General features: G+C 42.2%; 1 long non-coding RNA gene across 2 annotated transcripts in view; it reads right to left on the reverse strand.

The window, feature by feature from the left end:
• Positions 1-676: 676 nt before the first annotated feature.
• Positions 677-19,159, reverse strand: part of LOC109303481 — a 33,500-nt gene continuing 15,017 nt past the window's right edge. Inside the window, exon 3 of one of the 2 annotated variants that reach the window (XR_002099135.1) lies at positions 677-770. This is a non-coding gene — a long non-coding RNA (uncharacterized LOC109303481). Of the gene's footprint in view, positions 771-10,672; positions 11,644-19,159 lie in introns of those variants that run through there. The other variant, XR_002099136.1, reaches the window with a different exon arrangement.

Here is a 19,159-nt window from a genome sequence, read left to right on the forward strand (position 1 = left end):
GTTAAACAAAAACAAGCAAGAAAGTGAAAATCAGAAACCAGAGAGGCTGATGTTTTGTTCAGGTTTGTTTTGATACCTCTGTCATTGCTGTTTTGTTTTTAAATGCACATGTCCTCACTGCGGTAAACAGAGGGAAAAAATATTTTGATAACTTCAGAGCTGGAAGCTTGTTCAGGCAATTTGAAATTTCCATTGACTTCAGTGATATTTGGATCTGTCCTATAAGACAAGTCATCCACTCTTGCTGTTTTCCTTCTGTATATCTCAGAGCCCTTTGCAAGACATAAATCTGATTTCCCCAGCTGATAAGGCATAGAGCATTGCACTGACTAGCCTTTGGTCACGCAGCAAATGACTGAGCTGGTCTAGCCCTTAGTCCACAGTTCTCTTCATTAGACTATCCTGCCACTCTAAAAGTTATCAAGAAGGCTGAGTTGCTCTGATTTAATCCACTCGCCACTTCATATCCTTGAGCCTCTATCCTTAGTCCAAATCTCAGATTTAACGGTTATGTATGTACCTCCTCAGTTATTCCATCTTAAATAAAAGGCTGGATAAAATACTGCTCCATAATTTAAAAGAAACTTGGAGAGGTGCCTCATCTTCCAAGTTAAAAGGGAACATTAGCAGTATTTTCTATCAACCTATTTGCAATAAATGTAAGTTGATTTACCTTCTCATTAAGTTGTAAATGTTTTCCTTCCTCTTGACTTGTCTTTGTCCTCTTCTTTGTAAAGGCAGTGAAGTCATAAGTCCTCTGAAGCAACTCTCTGCAAATTATAATGCTTCATTGCATAAGCAAGTAACAGGGGATGAGTTATGAAGAACAAAGTTCTTGTTGCACAAGCTTCAATAATCCTTAATTCTGGGAAAGAAAATGGCCAATAACTTGTGAAAGGTACTGTGAATGAATGTGTTTAAGGCAAGATAATATGCCTTTAAATTGTGATTGGCTGTTTAGGATCCTCTCTGAGGCAAGGGGCCATGAATAACTGATAGTCTATCTGAGGTCAATTATTGTATAAGATACACTGAAAAATCATGCGGCACATCTCATTCATATAACTTATATTAAAAGGTGCTATTCAAAACCACAGGTGTCAGCCAGTAAAAGAAAAACTCCTCTGTTGCAGGGAAGACAGAGAATGCAAACGAGGAAAGAGTTGTAAATGAAATAATATGTGAAAATGGCACAAGTGAGAAACAGTTAACAATTCAGAATTTTCAAAAAATACTCCCATTCAACTTTTTTGAAAACTTGAGGTGCTCATGTTGGATTCACTTTTCCAACCAGCTAATGTGTTAAACCAAACTGATGCTAACCTCAGGGAGATTAGGTGGTTATATTTTGAATAAGAGCAGGTTTTCATTGTACCTATATTTTTATTGAGAACATACTACATGGACCAGTGGAGCACTTAGGAATCCTCTGCTTCCTTCTGGTACTCAAAAGGACTTGCTATTCTAAGGCATTTATTCTCCACACTGAGCAGGTATAAATGAGATGCTGTACTGAGCATTAGTCTAATGTAATGCACAATAAAAAGTCATAGTCTACATATATACAGCATTTTCTTCACAGTGAATTAGTCTAATGCATGGTTAGCTGGTACCTGTAGATACAGATACTAAATTAACCTCACAGTGTCTGCATTGACATGAGTCACCAACAGCGCAGTAACTCATTACTAGTGTGCAGGAGCTTGTTACTACTGTGCAGTAGTGTTGCGTGGCATGGAGCATGATGTCATGCTACTGCACAGTAGTAACGAGCTACTGTGCAGTCAGCATGGCCAAAGAGCCATTCAGGGACACTACTGTGCAGTAACTCCAGTACTGTGTAGTTATTTAGTACTTGTATATGCAAGTACTAAATGACTGTGCAGTCAGCGTCCCATGTAGATGTGGCCAGTAGCTACTGTGCAGTAGCAAACATGTAAATGCTGACCAAGATCAAATCTACTCCCAGTCAGCCACACCAGCAAGGTGTCAGCCTCCTGCCTGGGGCAGAGCCATGAGGCTGGGAATTCCTCTAGCCATATGGCAGGGATGCCCCTGTAGCTGGCCCAGACCGGCCTTCAGACCCCTGACCTCCAGGGCCTGTGCCAGCTACTGCCTGCCACTGGGTTAGGTATGTACCTGCTGCTGTGGCATGTGGCAAGCCCCAATGGCACCCAGAGTCCCTGCCTGAGCCCCTGAAGCCTCTGGCAGCACCTGGGATGGCATCAACCCTAATGCCCGAGGCCCCAGCTGGACAGAGCAAGAGGCCAACAAGCTCATAGTGGTCTGGGGTAAGGAAGACATGCAGTGGCAGTTTGCCTAGGGCAACCCAGGCAAACACCCACATCTATGAGGCCATGGTGGCCTACATGCAGCAATTCAGTCACAACCAGTCTGGATGGTAGTGCTGCATCAAGATCAAGGTCCTACAGGCCCAGTGGGTCTGCATCACAGACCACAACCAACAGTCCGGGGCTGCCTGCAGGACTGTGTCCTTCATCCAGCAGCTGGACTGCATCCTGGCCATGAGGGACCCTGGCAAGGGCCTCCTTGTGTACTCCAGGACAGGTGAGCTGCCAGAGCCTGCACTGTGGGCCAGTGCTGATGAAGACTCACCAGGGGAGGGCTTCTTAGGGCACCAGTGGCACAATCTGGCAGGCTTCCTGCCCTTGACCTCAGCTAGCAGCACCGGCACCCTGGGCTGACATGTGCCCTACCAATTCCAGCCACACACCCCAAGGGGGAGGCTAGGCTGGGGATGGCCCCTGTGACAAGCAGCTCCAGCTTCTCCCTGGAAGGGGCCACATGCTCAGGTGGCCAGACACTGTGCCACTACACCCTGGGACACTGCAGGCAGCCAGGCCACCTCCCCACTGCCAGGGACAGTCAGACCACTGGGACTGTCTGCCACACACATCCAGTAAACCCTGCACAGGAAGGAAGATTGGGTGAGGGGGGACACCATCATAGCCACCTGTGCCTGGGCCAGCTCACCCATGTGTCCTTGGGCTGCACACATGGAGCCATGAGCCCCATGGGGGAGTGGGGAGGTTGGGCCTCCTTTTCCCCCTCCCCTTTCCACGCATCCTCTCCTTTCCCCACCTTGCCTGACCAACCTCCCCCTTGCTTCCCAGAGCTTCCCACCCCATCATGAAGAGAAGCAGGAAGCAGGTCAAATGTTATTGAGCAAGCAGCAGCCTACCAGCTAGGCAGTCAGGGACATGGAGAGGAACTCATTGATGGCAGCAGTGATCACCTTGTGCACAGGTGTCAGGGACTCATAATATAGGCAGAGATACCTCTCCAGGCAGAGGTGCACGTTGCAGGGAAGCACAGGCTTGCCTAGGGTGCCATCAAAGATCAGGGCCCCACACAAAGTTCTCAGCTGCTCCCATGGCACAATGGTGATCCGCAGCAGTAGGGCATAGTGGATTGGGAACCCCTCTGTGCACTCAAATGGCTCATTGTTGTGTGCCCAGCAGACTTGCAGCAGGGGTATGCTTGGGGCACAGGCCACACAGAGCAGGGTCCCTGGCCCAGGATGCCTCTCCAGAAAGGGACATTACAGAGATGAGGTGGGTATCACCAGCTCCACATCCCAGCTGAGTAGGAGTCTCTTAGCCCCTGACCACAGGCCTGGTGGCACAGGAGAAAACTGCCTGGCCTGTAGGGAGGAGAAGAAAGGGAACAGCTGCCATGACACCTGCTGGCAGGAGACAGCCCTGGCCCAGCCTTGGTAGGGGATAGGGAAAGCAAGCTGCCTGCTGCAGGCAGCAAGCAGCCCACCTGCTGCTGCTGGGGTGGGACTGGGGACAAAGGGTTGAGCCAGCAACCACCTGTGGCATGGCCCATCCAACCAATTTACCAAGGCCCCTGGGCACCTGTGCACACATGACCCCTAGACTGTGCACAACCCCTCGGTACAGTGAATGTTATCTCTGAAATGTTTCAAACTCTCACAAAGAGCTTCTCTATCCTTGCTCTGCTGGTCCAGCAGCTGCACTCAGGGGAGAAACACCAGCCGCTGGTGGGGATGCACCTGCAAGGACTCCACCATTGTTGGCCAGTGCCCTTCACATGCACCACCTCCACCAGCAGCATGCACAGGACCACACTACCCTGCTGGACAGGCTGGTTACAGTGGCTGAGGAGAGGCTTGTGGACTCATGGGCCTGGTGAGCCCAGAACCTAGAGCAGACACAGGAGCGGAACCGGGAGGACCATGCCTTCCAGGACAGGCTCCTCACCCTCCAGGAGAGGCACATCACCCTCCTCGAGAGGGTGCTTGAGGCCCAGGAGCAGCAGGCTGCCATTGTGGCCTGAGCTGTAGATGCAGTGGAGGAGGACCACTGGGTGTTGGACACCATCCTTGCCTTGGTGGTCAGCTTCATGCTGCACAGTACAGTGACCAGCCCTCAGCCTTGATCCCACCTGGCCCCTGGCAGCCCAGCCCCAAGCTCTGTCCTTGCCTGCCACCCATGACCCGGTCCCAAACCCTCAGTGGGCCTTGGACAAGGTCCAGCACCACCTGCCCTGCTTCTGAGTTAGGTTTCCCAGTGACCCAGTCCCCCACCTGGGTCACCTGGGCCACTTGCCCAGCCACCATGCAGCCCCTGAGCAGCAGCTGCCCACAGCTGAGCCAACTACAAAACACAGGCCTTGCTGGTCCTGGCCCTGTGGTGAAGGAGGGGAAGCAAGCCAAGCATGCTGGGCAGTGCCCATCTCCACCCCAGTATGAGCCTCTGGCCTGCCTGGCTTCCTAGGTAACTCTCCTTGGGATCCATGCCATATTCACCTCCATCCCCCTATACTTCGCTTACAGTTCAGAAAGTGCATTGTACATAGTTGCATGGGAAGCAGGACCTTTATTGTTGGTGCATGTTGGAGTTAGGGACGAGTGTGTTGCTGGGAGGGAGGGAGGGAGGGAACGTGCTGTTGAGGAGGAAAGAAGGGAGGGGAGGGTGTGGAGAAAGAGGTGCCTTATGGACACAGTGCCCTGTCTGCCACTACTAGTGGGCAGGGTGGGGAACACCCACACCTCACCCTGCCAGGATGAGCCTGCCCCCAGCTCCCTGTTCCAGGCTCAGCCTTCCTCTAGAGTCCCCTGGCACCTGGCCAGGTGTAACTGGAGCCTGCAGCTGCCCTTTCGCTGCTGTAGGGGGTAGAGCAGGGCAGGAGTAGGCTTGGATCTGCCTATTATTGAGAGACAATCTGAGCCTGACAGTGTAGATGCATTCCCTGGCGCACGTGTAAAAGCGTTCCCAGGGCAAGCATACTTTGCCTTATTTTACTGTTCAGTTGGCTTAAAGTACATTAATAGCACATAGAGATGCACCCACTGTGATCTTTTGCAGTCATTTGTTCCTTTGGATTTCTTTCCCATATAGCACAAGGTTAGTGACATTCTGTACTAGTGTTTCTGTCTCTTCTGCACTAATACTGATTTTTATGGCAGTGGCATATGAAGGAAATCCCAGCACTGTATCTTATGTCATATTGTTGCTAGAACTGAGAGACAGGGAAGTGCCATTTGGCAAAGGATATGAAGGTATGCAAATATGACCTTGATATAGGAAGGAACCCTGCATATTTTGTAATTTTTTGTGCTGGAACACACCCAAAAGATATAAAAGATTTTGACATAGATAATGTATGTAATACCTAGTTTGATTAAATAACATTTAAAATTATAATGCAAAAATGAATATGAAAATTCACTTTAAATCAGCAAATTAAAATATTGCATTTGTCTCTCCTTTTGCCCTTGTTTTTTCTCAGACAATCAGAGGCATGGGAGGCCCTCCTGTTCCTCCCTGGGAAGTGAGAGATGGCTACCTGTCAATTTCCAGGGAGGGGAGGGACTTCAAGGGCCCCTTGGACAATAGGAAATGTGTGTGTGACGGGGGGTGGCTCCGCACTCCACTGGCTGCTCCCCTCCCCACCTTCTCCTTTGCCCCCCATGCTTCAGGATGCTAGGGCTTCCTGCCTCTCTTTGCAACTCCCTCTCCCCCGCCTCCGCAACTTGCTAGCTGTTTTCCAGCTTTTTCGCAGTCCCCAGGAGCTTTTTCATGGGGACCGGGAATTTCCATGACAGACTTACAAAATTCAGTTTCCACAAAAATCGTGAAATTGTGAACAAAATCTTAGAAGAGATAAAAATACAGATTACATCATCTGAGCATCTGGCTTCTAGCCTTTATTGATAATTAAGGCTTGAAGTGCACCTTCCTCCTTTCATGCATAAGCATAACTCTCATTGATTTCAGAAAGAAAACTGTCACTTCATTTTCAAACCATTATCACTTATAAACACCAGAATGGGATAGTCTGTGCACACAGTAGAAATTCAAATTTAAATATTGAGATCACCGTTAAACAGTCAGCAGTTTTTAAGAGTGGCATCAGAGCTACACCAGTTACTTATTATCCCTCTGGCAGGGGAACACAAGTGATTTTTAGCTATCCTGGTGTGGCAACTTTTGGGAATTCCTAAATTCTGTAGGGTTGTTAAAATCTTGCCATGGTAAAAGAGAACAGAAACAAAGGACTCAATCCTTGGCTCTTCATTAAGTCCCTATTTTGCTACCTACTTGTAAGCCAGGGAATGATGCCTCTGGCCCAGAGAACTTCAGTGTCACCCCTGTACCATCTTTATAAGCTGTACAAATGCCTTATTCTCAGTCACTTCTCGCCACATATCGAACAATATCGAATACCAGAACAAGCCAGATTCAGATTAGGCAAGTCTTGCACTGGCCAAATACTAAACAGCACCCAATATATAGAAGATGGATTTGCAAAAGAGATGGTCATGGGATCTGTGTTTGTAGACCTAGCAGCACCATATGATACAGTCAACTACTGAAACCTACTTGCCAGAGTCTATGATATGATGAACAAATACCACTTAGAGCAGTTCATCCAATCTTTTTTGGAGAACAGACAATTTTATGTAGAACTACACCAGAAATGGAGCATTTGGAGACAACAACAAAATGATCTTCCACAGGGCAGTGTGTTAGCACCAATCCTTTTTAACATATATACCAATGATCAGCCCATACAGAGCAATATGAGGAGCTTCATATATGCTGATCATCTATGCATCACATTGCAAGAGAAGAACTTTGCCACTGTCAAGAACAGACTCACATGCACTGAGCAATCTCTCAGATTACAATAAGAACCAGCTTTGCACCTACCCAAGATGCAGGTCACAGCCTTTCATTTATGCCATAGAGAAGCCAAGTGGAAATTAAACATCACCTGGGATGGAATGCCACTGACTAATCACTTGAACCCTGTGTAGTTGAGAGTTACATTGGACCAAACACTTTCCTTCAAAGCACGTGTAGAGAAAATGAAGGGGAAAATCAGTGCCTGTAACAACATGCTTCAAAAGTTGGTCACCTCAAAGTGGGGAGCGAATCCAGCTACATTACAAACCACTGCTATTACCTTGTGCTTGTCACATCATTTCAGAGTATGTATGTCCAATATGGGAACAATCAGTTCATGCCAAGAAACTAGACCCAGTTCTAAATGACAGCTATAGTGAAATAATAGGATATCTAAAGCCAACATCAAAGGATAGCCTGTATTTACTGGCTGGCGTTGCACTACTTGATATCAGAAGATAGGTAGTGAGCCAGAAAGAAGGATCACAGCAGATAGAAGACCATGGTCACACAGAAGTAAGCAAATGGCTTAAAGTGTGAAAGAGTTTTGTGACCAGTGTTATGACCACCATTGGACACAGTGGTTGACAGGGTGCAACTGAGGTTATAGAAGGAAAGATTATGCACAATCGGTGCCCTTTAATAGACCTGGAACCCCAGGAGGACCTTCCTAGAGGGGTTGATACAGACTGGTCAACATAGCAATGCCTGACGTGCCTGCACACGCAAACTGGAAGATCAAAAACAAAAATGATCAAATGGGGCTACTCAAATGACAAATACATGTGAGCGTGCTGAAGTGCAGACTATAGGGCACCTGCTTGTTTGCCAACATTGTGGTGAGACCTGTACAAAAGAGGACCTGACTGCAGCAGTGAAAAGAGCCATCTCTTAGACTTGATTCTGGAAAAACATCTAGTCTCTGACAAGGACACAAAGAAGAAAGAAAGAAGAAAAAAGAACAAGCAACAGCAGCAGTAGTTTCTATTGTAAACCCACAAACCTATGCCAGATGTCCCTGGTTCTCTTTCACATAGAGAATTGTCCACGGTCTTTGGCATGGATGGTTTGGCATGGTGAGTGTACTTCTTAGTGGTAGAGTTAGGAGAATCAGAGTATAGTGTAGTAGGCTTATTGTATCTGGTATGGCAATGATTTTGAACCCACCTGTGTAAGTCAGAATATCTCAATCATAAAGCTGCTCTAGTTTGCCAACTGCAATCAGTTTGGTCCCCAGCAGCCTGAAAAATTGGGCCGGAAGGGTGAACAGTTAATCTAATGCAGGGGTGTCAAACATATAGCCCGTGGGTCCCATCCCACTCCCACAGCCTCATTGTCCAGCTGCTGGTGCTGGCCTTAGGCACAAGTTGATGCACACATGCCAGCCTAGCCTCAAGGGCAGGGCCTGGAACATGTGTTGCATGTGGCACCCATTATGGGCACTCTGGGATTTGCATTCTGCTACATGTGGCACCTGACCTGGCTAGACAGGGGGAACGAGGGAGGTCTATGGGCCTGATCCAGCCTGCAGACTGCTCCCTTGCCACTAATCTAGCAGGGCTAGATTAGCTTGATACCCTTGGTCTAAAGATATCTGTGTTCCCCACCCTGAATAGGTACAGTGAACACTACTCTGATGAAGACGGACATCTTTCCTATACCTCATAAGTTGTTTTATTTTAATACCTACTAAACTTGAGCGTATCCTGTTATTTGGGAGATTAAAATAAAAGTCAATGTATAGCACTTGCATCTTCTGTACATTGAACATTTATAATGCTATAAGAAGTTTCCTGGTGGTTGATATGCTTTAAAACAATTCCATTTGAAAATCAGTTAAAACATGCTCTGACAAATCAGGAAAAACTTTCTTAGCAGTATTCAGAACCTTATGAGCCTAACTTTCTGCCATATTTTTTGAGCATTCATAACCTAAATATTGTTTGACAAATGTCCTGTATATTTCCAAAATCTTTGTTTTCCTTGTACCCTGAAAGTAATCACAAAATCCTTTTCCTGTTCAAAGTCATAGGAAGAGTGGCTTATAACGGAACCAACTTGCACCATTTATTATGAAGTGGTTGCATATTGCAGCTCATTTTATAACTTCCTTTAACTTGAAACCACTATATCACTTGCTGAATTAATCCACTGCCAAAACAAGCAAGCAATACAATTACCAAAGAGAATATATGAACATGAGACCTGAACCCTGCTCCCTCATCTACTGCATTGTAGTTTCCTACCTACAGCCAGAATTAGCATTTCTGAGAAAGCATAAAAACAAGGTATTTGTTGTTACTACCTACAAATAAAATTAGCTTCTGGAACTATGTAAACACTAGGCACCTATATACATGATGCAACATTGCTGTAGCAACATGCTACAGCAGCGTAGCATCAGCTGGCAAAAACCATGATGCTGCAGCTATGTCACTGTAGCACCATGCTCCCTCATTATAGCACAGTGCTACAGTAGTGTGGCAGCTAAAAATAAACACGTGTCCCTGGCATGGTGCAGTACAGCGCTGTTAACTGTGCCGTCATTTACTACTTCCCAAAGGAAGTAGTAAATGACGGCACAGTAACAATGTCACCATAGGGGCATATGTAGATGTCCCTACTATGAATGCAGCTTGATTACTTGGGGAAAGATTAGTTGAAATGATACCCTGGGACATGCCTTGATCATAAATGAACATTTTACTTGAAAAAAAAGGTGGGTAACCCCATACTTGGTGTCTGGGGAATTCTGGGGAAATTTTCTGCTTATAAAACATTTTCAAAACATTAACTTGTTATTTCTTACAAGCATATCCTGGGCTATGGTGAAAAAAGTCACCATCTCCCAGAGGCATAATGATGCAGCTGGGTGCCTGGGGCAGCTGCCACCCACAGGGGCAGTGGTGATGTCTAGTTGCTTCCACCTCCACCAGTGCAATAGTGCAGCTTCAAAAACAGCCATTTTTTCCTCCACATCCCTCTAGTTGGCACCTGGGACAGCTGCACAAATTACCCCTACACCCTTGGCAGCTCCCCTTCTGTGGTACATCTGGCAGGTAAGTATTATTTTTATTTTAATTTTATAAGTAAAGAAATTTTGACACAAAGTCCAGGTCCAAATCATTCTCATAGGTGCCTCAATAGGACTTCAGCAGAATTTAGGCATTGAAATCATGATGGTGGTAGCCCCATTGCATACTATTTATGCTATAGCCTAGTGGTTATACCATTTGCTCAGGAAGTGAGAGACCTTATTTCTACACTGTCCTCAACCTGAGGGGATTCTAACCATATAACCCACTTCTCAGGCTACAGAATAGATTAGGTAGGAGGACCTTCCAACCCTTCTGTTGATGTTGGACCATGGGGCATCCGAGAATCTAGCCCAGAGACATCATGAAGAGCTGTGGTCTTCATTATTGGGCTCTGGACCCATAAGAAATATGATCAGATTATATCCATCCACACATTCTTTTCATATGTGGCAGTCAAACTATTCAGAATGTATTTTATTTAAAAAATAATCCAAGTTCAATACCCTTCCTTTGCTAGTCAGAATACTACATGTGTGATGATAGAAAGGCACCTGATCATGCAAAATATACAGGAATGATGTTGCATTTGAGGAATATGTATTGTTGTTGTTTTCCCCAGTGAAGTGAAAGGCATGTCATATAACACTTTTTGGATGTGGCATGCCTTTTACTTCACTGACAGCATGTTATCTGCAACAAAAGCCAACAACCCTTACTTTCTTGTACAACTCATCCACTTGGTGACAGTAATCATGGCTTGATGGGGGGTCCAGCAAAAGAGCTGCTACTATACAGATTTGGCCTTATTATGATTTCTGACAGGTTGGGTATATGATGTCTAGGATGATCCAACATGGAATGTGTCAGATTATCCAGAGGGCTTCTAGCCTTTTTGTAGAAACAGTCTTGTATTTCAGTTTGTGCTCTTCCCAGCCTCTGAGATGAATGTGGGGGGTGCAGCAGTAAATGAGAGAGCTACATACATTTGAAGGGTAGAAAGCAAACAAGGCATGTCATATGTAGAAGGCATACTCTTGGGAACCAGATAGGCTGAAGGGGCTGGATATCTGAGTAGAACACCGGTTTAAATGCAACCTGGGAAGAGTTGAGATGAAACGTTGATAGCTGATCAGCAGTTTGTGAGTGCTGTTCATGATGGTCTCACTTTAGTAACCCGTCCTAGTAGAAAAGTGTTCACCTTAAATGGAACCACCAACACACCTGGCATTAACTAGCAACATTGATGGCAATCTCAACAGACAGTACAATAATGAATTTGCATATCAAATGAAACAGCCTCTAACAGTACATTTGGTCATTCCTGGATAAGTGTCAGGGTGGAGAAACTTCTGAATATGGCACTGTTCAGGCTACATCTCTTTCTCTGGGTAACTGGAGGACTTTACTGCCAAAATATTCAACGCAAACTGTGAAATGGAAATATTACAAGGATTGAAGGACTTACCCCTACAATATCCTCTATAAATATGCCATTTTCCAAAATGGCTGGTTTGTATAAATAGCAGAATTAACACGCAACTAAAATGCAGGTGTAGGAATGATTGACTTTAATGTGATCAAATGGACAATAGCATGGAGACCATGAGGTCTCCATACCATGGAATTTGGTATTGGGCTCCATTCCTGAATTTGTAGCCCTCCAAGGACCCACACAGGCTTGATAACATGGCTTTGATACCCCTGCTCTACTATATTCTCAGACCAATACTATTATAAACATTCCTTTCCCTCTTTTCTGTTAACCCTTAAGAAAATGGAAACTGGCTGTGTACACAATGAATAAGCTCGCTTTTCTTCAAAGTGACTGTATTTTACTTTATAGCCCTAACTTCTTCCTGCCTATCTGTGAAAGTCATGGATTGGTCTACATTACCAGCCTGTTCATTACTTCCTCTCTTAACCTGTTCCCTAACTGGCTATGACAAAAAGATAGTCTCCAAGGACAATTCAATGTTTTAGGCCATATGACCTTGAAATATGCAAATGTTTTTCATTCACTTTTTAAAGTTGGCACCATCCTCAATTATGTCACTTCAACTCTTAAACTGATGTTTATTAGTTAACATCTATTGTGGATCCTGTTAAGCGGTGCTACATTAATTTTTATTCACTCAAGTTTTGCAAAAAAGTTGGCCATCACTTGATTTTATTTTGTTGACTCCATTATTTCTTTAAAATATATTTTGAAAACAAGGGACCCAGCTGTCTAGTGGTATAAATCATAGTAGCTCATTGATTTCTGTGGACCCATGCCAGTTTCTACCAGCTGAAGAACCGGCCTTATTTTTTTGTAACCTGGAAGGCTATTATAATATTTTTAACATAGGTCAGTTTGAGGGCTTACTCAAACATTCATTGATTTTACTAGAAAATAAATGGCCAGGGATTTTAATGGGCTTTGGATCAGGCCCTGAATGCGAATTTTAGGTAAGGTAAGTGAAGAGGAGAAAAATGATTATATGCATTGCAACACTGCAGCAGTGTGTCTGAAGCATTATGACATGTCATCTGATGTTCTAAAGTGGTTTTTAACTCCTTCAATGTAGCTTTGCCTCAGGATAAAACCATCCTTTTAACAGTATGTGTGAGAAAAGCTGCAATGGCCTGTAGAAGTGCCCTTAGGCTATGTGCTCTCTGTCACCTGCTGTATTGCCCTGACTTTGAGAAACCTTTACTCCCTTTCTCTTTAAGGATCTGAACAGTTTGCTCTCGCTTTGTCCACTAAGGAAAGCTGACTAGCCTTATTCTGATGTCCCTGCTTTTAGAAGAGACTTTTCTGACAGTTTTCTTTGTTCTTACATTAGGGTGGGTAGATACAAAATAAAAGACTGCATCAATAAAAACACTGCAATTTAGTTTGCTTCGCTAGGATTAAATTGCCGTACCTGTTTCATCCGCAGTGCCTTAGGTTTGAAATCAACCGTAATAAAACTATTTTCCCCTGCAGACCAACTATGGAAGCATTACAACATGTTCCTCTCTGTCTCTTCAAATACCAACCAACGTAAATATGAAATCACTGGTGTTTATTGCTTCTAGAAGATGTGTGTGGAGGGGGGAGTGTCAGATATTTATAACTTCTGAAAGTTTTTGGATGTTTATAACCTCTGGCGTATCTAATTAATTAAAATTAGCACATCTCATTTATTAACATTTCCTATGTACCTTTCTAAAGGCAATGCCAATTCTCCATATCATTCCTTCAGTTTTTAATTAGTTAAAGGTACAAATTTCAAAAGCACTTAGTTTTGGTCTAATTCTGATCCTACTGAAGTCATAAGCACTTTGCCAAGCACTTTCAAAACTCCTACCTCAAAAAGGAGATTTGATTCAACATTAGCATTGACACTGGGGTAATTATTAGCAGCCTCACAAAGACTTGGGCTCATTTGTGATAGATGCTGTATAAAGAAAAAGTAAATTACACACACACACACACACACACACACACACACACACACACACAATAAATGCATCTTGCCTGTTTAACTATACAAGAAGCCCTCTCCTCTGTTCTTTTGATATTAGTGGGAGTTGTAATATTAAATTCAGCAGAAGCAGACACGGGTCTGAAAATGTGTTATGTTTTATATGTATGAGACACGAAAGAAGTAGATACTTGCCTATGGCTTTGGAGATTGCACAGATTATACAGGCTGTTAGTAGTTCCTTGCAGATTGAGAAGGATGATAAAATGCCCCACCCTTTTTCATAGGGTCAGGAAGCAAGTAAATCATCTCCCTCTACTGGATAATAATGGAGAACCTGGTATAATTAAAACCTTGCATAGGTTCCCTGTTACGCATTTTGACCTGGGAGGCCTTGCCTAGTTCTAACATGTTTGGAGAAATCTATATATTTGCCTCTTGCTCCTCTTGCCCTTTGTATCTTTTTCATCTTCTCAGACAGCAAGTTCTGTGGGACACAAACTATGATTACCTCAATGTTTGCATAGCATCCAGCACACAAGGTTGCCTCTGAGTTTTGTTGTAGTATCTATGTAAAATAAGAACTGAATTCTAGTAATTTATTGGGGACATCTTCTCTTGCTATTTGTTCTATTCAGTTGAAGTACAGATGGACTGACAAAGCCATAATCAATAGATAACTAACTTGACTGCTTGTTCTAGTGTATCTATGCAAAAGTAATTTTAATATCATTAAAAAACATCAGAAGTTAAGGTTTGCATTTCATTTCTGTTTCAAAAAAAATCTTTTCCCCCCCAAAATCCCTGTGAAGTTTCAGTGTGTTTTTTCATTTGAAAACTTGACCTTTTTTGACTGAAATTGGACCCACTACACATGCTAATGGCCAACACAAAATGAGCACTCTATAATCCTCCTATTGTCTTTGCCATGCAGTGCATTTTGTAGTTTTATACAGTGCAATTTTAAAATGGTCCTACTTGCAAGTGAAAAATCTCTAAAGATTTGACATATTCAATTTCAAAATTATTTTATAACCAAGATCAGCTTTAACAATGATATATGCAAAATGTCATCTTTTGATGAAAAAAAAAAGAAAAAAAGACAAGCCTGTCATTTCAGTAAAGGTCTAGAAATTTTATGTTGACTTATTCACTACCTGCACAGTGTCCTAGTTTCTGACATTATGTCATTTGTTGGCTATTTCTTTTCAACCAGTATGGTAGTATGCCAATAACTTAAGAAGAACTGGAAGGAGAATAAAAGTGACAAACTGAAAAGAAGAAAAAAGTAGGGGAAAGAGTTCAGGGGGAACAGAAGTGGTGACTTTTTTCAGTATCATCGCTCATGCATTACTTCTCCATAAGCTATCAAATGAAGAAGAAAGAAAAAAGTAGATGAAAGCTACTTTTACTGCAATACAGTTAACATTGTCCCCATCAAGATGCCATGCCTTAAAATATTTACCTAGAGATGCCACTGAATGTTGGCTATAAATCACACAATACTGAACTTTTTAAAGTAATGGTTTGCATGGTAAAGTGATGAATACACCTTACCATGCATAAAAAAATTCATAAAAAATAATTCATGAAAAATATAGAAAGATTAAAAAGTTAGAGTGGAGATGTACTCACGTTATTAAGTCCAGCATGAAATCAAGACCTGACTTGGGAAAATATCTGCAGTCTGGATAAATGAAATTTTCAACAGCAGTGGAGTGATTTAGGAATGTGTTCTAATTTTTAAAATGTGTCCAAGAGATTTAGGAGCTCAGCTTTCTATAACTTGCAACATTCTTACAGAAATCAGAACTGACAACACTTAAGCATATGAGATGGTGTCCTGATTTGGACCTGAGTTCTGGATCTTAGTTTATCCCCAATTTAGTAGTGTTTAGCTTCACTTTCCTATCACTATTACAGGGTTAGACACCAGTTACACCACAAGAATATAACTTTGGCCATCACCAGAGCCTGGGAAGAGATAGGTTCAGATCTAGACAGAAATGCAGGTGTCCTTGTTTCCTTGCAGAATTGATTGAATTCCTCCTTTCAAGGATTCTCCCATTCATTTTTCTATTGTTAGTAAATTGATCTTGGTAATAATACTAATACCTGTTTATTAATGCTTTACATATTAGAAGCATTACACAAATGTTCACTAATAATCAGAGGCTGAGCCAGTAAGGATTATCATCCTTATTTTACAGAAGCAAAGGTGAAATTACTTGCCCAAAGCCATACAGGCATTTAGTGGGCAGAACTGGGATTACAACTCACACTTTCCTATCTCACACCTCATCACCATTATGACTTTCAAACTGAGACACTTAAAGGTTTGGTACTGGAATTCTCATCCATTTTCCTCGCTGCTGAGTATTTCTGCTCCAAACATGGCTGCATTTCAATGGCCCTGATACATGCGCATACGCACACACACCCACATAGTCAATGAAGCACGTTGGGGCCTCCCTGAAAGATGCTATATAAATGTTAAATGTTACAAATATAATTTTGTAAAATTCCTTTCCATTGTGGAATATTATTTTTATCTGAATTTGCCTATTTCCGTGTGTTAGCAATCCTGCTTGATTTCAAGTAAATTGTTTGTTAAACAGACCACTTAGCATAGACTGGCAATGCAAAGCCAAATCATTTCTGCTCATCTTATTAATATATAATTAAAGGATCTATGTACAATAATGTTACCTATCTGAAGCATATTTGCATAAGGCAACAAGGAAAAAAAGTATACTTGCATAATCTCAAGGCATGTAAGTATAGAAAATGCACCTGTATTTCCGATTCCAAAATAGTCAAATTGCTCAGTAATAAACCGGTTTCTGTAATGTATCATATTGTTCAAGGATTTCTTGCACAAATCCATTTTCATTATGCCTGAATTCCATTTAATATGTTTTTACAATACATGTTTTTGGTATATCATTCCAGAAAAAAAAAAGAGCTCCATTTGACTGTAAGAGTATACTTTTATACATGGCAAATAAACAAACAAATCAGTTTGATCTGTTATGCAGATAATACTGCTATGTAAAATACGTCCAGGAACCAAAAATGCATTTTCTGTGTGGAATCTCCTCTTGTAGAATGCACAGAGAATTTATGTGAACTGTATACAGCACTGAGACTCTTTTATGTAGCATGTTTCCCTGGCTGATAGCTAAAAGAGGTTAGACTGAATCTCAGTGGATCAATTAACAGAGGGACCTGTCCTTCAACAGAAGAAGATCTATTTCAGGATTTGCATATCACTGAAAAAAATTACAAAGCTGAGATAAATACAAGCCCGATAATAACTCACTGCAGACTTGGCTTCATTCCTAGATTTCCTTGGCTGTTTGTCCTAATAAAGTGTCTCCATGGCACTTAGGGCAGGAAGGTTATTAGTAGCTGTCAATCAAAGGAAGGAGTATGCATGGCAGGAGGAGGAAGAGAAGAGAGGTGACATTCATCCTCTTCTCTCACATATATTGGGTATAAAAGTCATTCAGAGCAAGTGGTTAAAAAGGGACAGGTCCCTTTTCATCCCCCATGGAAAAAAGGGGGGAAAAGAGAAAAATGTCTTGGTTACCAACAATTCAGTAATAAAGTGGAATATATCAATCTTTCTTTTTAACCTTATTCATGCCTGCATGTTTATTAATACCAGAGAAAATGAAGGACATATATAAAAAGAGCAACATAAAAGCTACTGACAAAGCATTTTTGTTTCATATTTAAGAAAGAGCAAATGGTGACTTTAAACTGTTCCAACTTGAAATAAAACTTTGGTTATGCACAGAAAATAGATTCTTTTATTCATAAGCTAATATTGCTTTAACAGGGAACACTTATGAGAATCTAGTGGCAACACAGAACATGTATTTTCTTATCTCATTAAAATCAGATACAGTGATTTTAACTTTACTAAGTTGATACTCCAAACTGATCTATACAGCAATTAATTAATACTTTAAAGGTCTTTAATTTACTGTACCACTTTCTTAATTAAAGTATATCTACTGCTAGAGCACATCATCTCTATATATGCATATTTTCATAAGTAACAGAGTCCATAGAGTGCTAATTGATATCCTGGTCTCCAGACAATACTTTACTAAATGAAATGACAATTATAACCAATTAAAATTCACTTTACATACTACTTCACCTATTTTGTATGTATTATGCATGAAGACAGAGAGTACATTGCCTCACTGCTCAGGATTTGTGTGTGTATGTGCAACTGATGGACAGCTCCAAGGTATTCCTTTTAGCAAGGTTTTTTACCAGGGGTCATTTTCTGGGCTTATCTAAAACCTATATTTTGGTGTTATCTAGATGCACTGGCTAATAAATGCTATTATTCATTGTTTTGTGAAGGGTTTTCTATTTGATAAATGTACACCAAGTTTACAGCTATACCTCTATTCTTAGTATAAAAGGATTTTTAAAATAGCATAGTGCCTAATTAAATAAGATATACTTTGGCTGCCAGCTGCACTGTATGCAACATATAAATGCTATCACACCACAAACCTAGTGATGATAGTCTGGTATTAACATATAATGATTAAATCAGTGGGAGATGAGAGCAGTCAGCATCTTGGAAAAGGCATGTAGAAAACCAGGTTCTATACATTTGGGCTAAAAAGGACACCAAGGAATTTCATACCAAATTCTCAATCATTTTAGAGGGAAAGTCACTCCTGACATCCCTCTTAAAGAGCTTGGCTTAGTAGTGTGGAAAAAAAGGTTCCTCCACAAAGATACTTCATGGTTGCTCTTGTTGCCCCAAGATCTAATTGAATGCCTACTACATCTAATTAGTGGTATTCAGGCCCCAACATGCACCTTCCGCAAGAGGTGAAGCTTCTTGTGACCCCAGATTGATGGCCTCAGGTACAGGAAGTCGTCTCAGTCCAAATCTCTGGGCAATACATACATTCCTTGTGTAACTCCTTACAAATCCTCCCATCACTTTTGCAATGAAATACCGGGGTCCACTGCCATGGAACCGTCTTGGTTCGAATAGGAAGCAATGGATTTACCGCCAAGGGCCTATTTGATTAAAATATGAGGCACTATAAAAAACTGGACTTTGCCTGAAAAGCAGAGAATGTAAAACCTTGTAAACTGCACAGGTTTCTTATCTCTGCATTCACTTTATTCTACTGCTTTCCTTGGACTGATGCACCCAGGAGGGAACCAGGATTTAATACAATAAGAAGAGAAAGCAGCATAAATGGAGAAGCTGATCTTAAAGAAAAAACTCACCCTCAAAGGCCAGACTAGCATATATTTGTATTCCCATCTTTTTTTAAAGAAAGATATAATACTAAAAGATATCTATGAAAAGCATTAACTTAAGGGAGTTTCTCATCTGACTAGTGTTTTTCTTCCTGTACCATTAATAGCATCTCATGAAATAGGCAGCTACCAATGAAAGCTCATGCATTTCTGAATGAACTAGCCTACGAGGTGGCACCCTGCC

This window comes from Gavialis gangeticus, unplaced genomic scaffold (assembly GCF_001723915.1).
Source record: "Gavialis gangeticus isolate Ggan-Ray unplaced genomic scaffold, GavGan_comp1, whole genome shotgun sequence".
Lineage (NCBI taxonomy): Eukaryota > Metazoa > Chordata > Crocodylia > Gavialidae > Gavialis > Gavialis gangeticus.